Consider the following 4714-nt stretch of genomic DNA (forward strand, 5'->3'; position numbering starts at 1 on the left):
CTGTGGTGGCGTAACAATTCTGCATACCAAAAAAATTCATCCATCATTTACTCTGTTAATTTATGCAACACATAATTACAGATGCAGATTCATTCATTGCAAAAAGACATGGTCTGTGACTTGTGGAGAACATGCAGTGTCTGCTATTGCCCTAGATGAGGATGGACAACTCTACAAATGTCAATGTATGGCAGGTTTTGTTGGAAACCCATACATTAAGTGTGAACCTGGTGGAGATATCAATGGGCAAAAGGTAAACGTGAGTGGGAGTACTGGTCAGTGCAGTCCAGATACTAAACAGTGACACTAATTTCATTTTATTTCTTTGAAGTATACAGAATATATACAGGGTGGTTCAAAAAGAAAACCACAACTTTAAAAATGTGTATTTAATGAAAGAAACATAATATAACCTTCTGTTATACATCATTACAAAGAGTATTTAAAAAGGTTTTTTTTCATTCAAAGACAAGTTCAGAGATGTTCAATATGGCCCCCTCCAGACACTCGAGCAATATCAACCCGATACTCCAACTCATTCCACACTCTCTGTAGCATATCAGGCGTAACAGTTTGGATAGCTGCTGTTATTTCTCGTTTCAAATCATCAATGGTGGCTGGGAGAGGTGGCCGAAACACCATATCCTTAACATACCCCCATAAGAAAAAATCGCAGGGGTAAGATCAGGGCTTCTTGGAGGCCAGTGATGAAGTGCTCTGTCACGGGCTGCCTGGCGGCCGATCCATCGCCTCGGGTAGTTGATGTTCAGGTAGTTACGGACAGATAAGTGCCAATGTGGTGGCGCTCCATCCTGCTGAAATATGAATTGTTGTGCTTCTTGTTCGAGCTGAGGGAACAGCCAATTCTCTAACATCTCCAGATACTGTAGTCCAGTTACAGTAGCACCTTCGAAGAAAGGTGACGCTGACGCCTAGTCAACAGCGCCTCAAGCGAACAAATGTACAACTAAATGAAACTTTATAGCTCCCTTAATTCGCCGACAGATAGTGCTTAGCTCTGCCTTTTGTCGTTGCAGAGTTTTAAATTCCTAAAGTTGTGGTATTCTTTTTGAATCACCCTGTACTATGAACAACAGAGAGTTACGAAAAGCTGTATCTCCTAGAGTAAAGGTTTAATGAAACTGCCAATTATAAAAATAATGAAGAGGATGGCAGTTTTTCCTTATTAGTAAGATACTATAGAGACAAATAGAATTTATTTATGTATATTAACAGAGAACAATATTTTAATTTCCAGTGAATAAATGTTGCTTATACACAATAGCGTACCTGCACATTTTTCAGTTCTCATTTGAAACAGTTCAACCCTACAGGCAGAAAAAGATGAAGAAGTTGACATACACTGCATGCTTAGCCACCTTGGTCTTCTTATCTGACTCCTTTTCACTCACAATGGAGCAGGCAAGTCTTGTTTATGAAATTCATCTATGGTTGGAGGGAGGGAATAATTTGCCATACAACAAGTATTTTTGGCTGTGTGAATCAGAACTTATTGTGTTGATAAAATTTATGTAAAGTGCATGATGCTCATCTTATCAAACAGTTTTTATGGTTAGAATATAATAGAAAGAAACATTCCACATGGGAAAAATATATTATATTGCGGATGGATATGTGTGTGTGTGCGAGTGTATACCTGTCCCTTTCCCCCCCTAAGGTAAGTCTTTCTGCTCCCGGGATTGGAATGACTTCTTACCCTCTCCCTTAAAACCCACATCCTTTTGTCTTTCCCTCTCCTTCCATCTTTCCTGATGAAGCAACCTTGGGTTGCAAAAGCTTAAAATTTGAGTGTGTGTTTTTTATTGTGTCTATCTACCAGCGCTTTCTCATTTGGTAAGTCACAGCATCTTTGTTTTTTAATATAAGTTTTTATGGTTAACTATACATGTATTTAGTATCAACATCAAAGTTAAGAAATGGAAATCAACATTGCCCAATATACCTACGTCAGCACGTATGTAAATACTCTGCCAACCAATTCTGAAGTGCTTCAACATTGTGCCACGTGATACAGTTTCCTTGTGTGCCAATACTGTGCATACCTTGTGCAGTAGTAATGACTGCTGAAATGCACAGTGCACACTGTAATTAGTCTAAATTTCTCATTATAGCCCCTATGGAAGTGATATTTTGGAGGTTGAAGTATGTCGTTAGATTTCTCAAATAATGCTATACCATGAAACTGGTGTCTATCTTCAGGCGTGTTCCAATTCAAGTATGTCAACATTTCCAAACATTCTCCTGTGAGTTGAACAAATATCTTACCTTTTGTGCTGCCTTTCTTTGAATATGTTGAATAACCTGCTGGTTCAGTTTGGTATAGGCCCCACACACGTCATTTATGTTCTAAGCAGTCTCCTTTGCAGTTATTTTCCTTGTATGCTGCCAATGAACCAAATTCTGTCACCTGATTTATGTATGAATGAGCTCTTTGTCTATTTCATGCCCATACAAACTATTACACTCAGGTATTTGCATGAATTGACTGATTCCAAATGTGATTCATTCATATTGTAGTCATAAAGCACAGCAGCCTTTCGTTTCATGAAGTGTACACTTTTGTTATTTCTGTACATTTAAAGCAAGCTACAAATTTTTGCACCACTCTGAAACCTTATCAGGGTCTGCTTGGATAACTGTGCAGCTTTTCTTTCAATTGGTAGTTCAGTATAGACAAATACACCTGTAAAAAATCTTAGGTTGCTACTAATATTGTCTGCCAGGTGTCTAACGGTTTTGGCGACAAGAGAAGCATGGCAAAACTGGATTGCGAACTTCACACTTCTCTTATTACAACTGACTTACTTGAAATGTTAAGCCAATCCTCTTCTCTGTATATGCAGCTGCGTCAATCTCCATAACTTCTTCTCTGAAGAAATAATGCTGGTTAGAGGAACCAAAAAATTACTATCTCTCTCACTTGAAATATTTCGGTACTCTCATACTTTCAGTTCAACTCAGGCGTATTTTCTTTTCCACAAGTTTCATATAAGCATACAAACTCTTGCAAGTCAACTACACTGATACCCATTAGATACAATTAAAATAGCGTTTAATTACTCTGTGTCCTCTCACACAGCGTCTATGGCTCTTGCGGCAAATACTTGTCGGTGTCATTCGACTGCCCCCCTTATTGTCTTCTCAGTACAAACTTCCAACCTGCACACAGAAACTGGCGGCACAGTAGATACATTTCCTCTCTCTTAGGTACTTTTAAAATATCAGGTGTTCGAGATGGTGGAAGGCCGAGTGTCTCTAGAATTTACACCGAAATTCTCGAGTCACTACATATCCCTACCCTTAGCTAAAACATGCAATATTTTATACATATTCATTATGTACTTTAATATCTCACATAACACTAATTTACATTTTAATCAGCAAACATTATATTTCTTTTAGTAATCATCTACTACCCAATGTTGGAGTTAGTGCTATTTTTTCTTTAGTAAGTAATAGTTCCATTACCTACAGTAGCTTGTAGTCTGGAGGAACTCTAAGCAAATGAAATTGTTCTTTCAGACACTCATAAACATGAAACATAATAATGCTAGTGGAATATAGAATTCAAATTTACCAGAATAATTCCTACAAAATGTTTGACTTCTGCCATGATACTATTCTTTTCCCTTTAGGAACAGTACCTATAATTTACACATGGGTTGACCCTATGAGCGCAATTCCTCATTCTGTTTTGGTAGGTATGCCCCTCTTAATTCCTATTTTCCTATGGTACAGGTCAATCCCCTTCTTGGTGCCCCTGTCCGCACAGTATAGGTCAGCCTTTCTCAGGTCTGCCTATCTGCCCTTTATATCCAATAAATGCTGGGTTCGTCCCCCTCCCCCCCCCCCCCTCCTTTATCCTTCCTGAGTAGGACTCATGGTTCATTTCCCAAGTATACATCTTTATGTACACTATAATTAAATATCCTCTGGAAAATAAAATCTATTTCCCACTTAACACTCACTTCGTAATACTTCATTTAATCCTCTAGAGTCCTCCACTAGTCTTCCCCTTCTAAGCTTCCATTAGACACCGCATTTATATACACTATTCAATATATCATACATTTACTTATGCTATACTTGTCCCACTATCCTACAAATTATCAGAACAAATGTTCAACTGACATTCCTCAATAATTATCACAATTAGCTCCTCCCTGGCTTATGCTCATTAATTCCTCCTTGGTTTATGCTCTCATTAATTGCTCACACTTCCTTCTTATGTATCCCTGATGTAGAATTATCACAGTTTTTTCAATATCCTTATGTACATATACGATATAGAATCATCATTGTTCTTATACATATATTTTCCTACACATATATATATTTTTTTCTTTCATGTACCTAGGCAATGTAGAGCCATCATAGTGAATGACAATGTGTGCATATTACTCTAAAGATGTAGAACCGTCACAGTAAACGACAATGTGTGAATCCTTTCCCGATGTACACATTCCTTTCCCCCTACGACCCTTGACAGTTCTCCCCTTTTGATGTGTAAGATTATTGTTTGCTTAATCATATTTTTTGTGTGTATGTATAAGTGTGTTTGTGTAGCCTGATTCTTCGGCCTACTTATATAAAATAAGTTGAAGGTTATTGGAAACCACAGAAAATGAGAAGGACTTCTGTGATAGAAGTATATGAATATGTAAAGAGGGAAAGATAGGTACTCAAATGAGAA

This window comes from Schistocerca americana, chromosome 8, assembly GCF_021461395.2.
Source record: "Schistocerca americana isolate TAMUIC-IGC-003095 chromosome 8, iqSchAmer2.1, whole genome shotgun sequence".
Classification (NCBI taxonomy): Eukaryota; Metazoa; Arthropoda; class Insecta; order Orthoptera; family Acrididae; genus Schistocerca; species Schistocerca americana.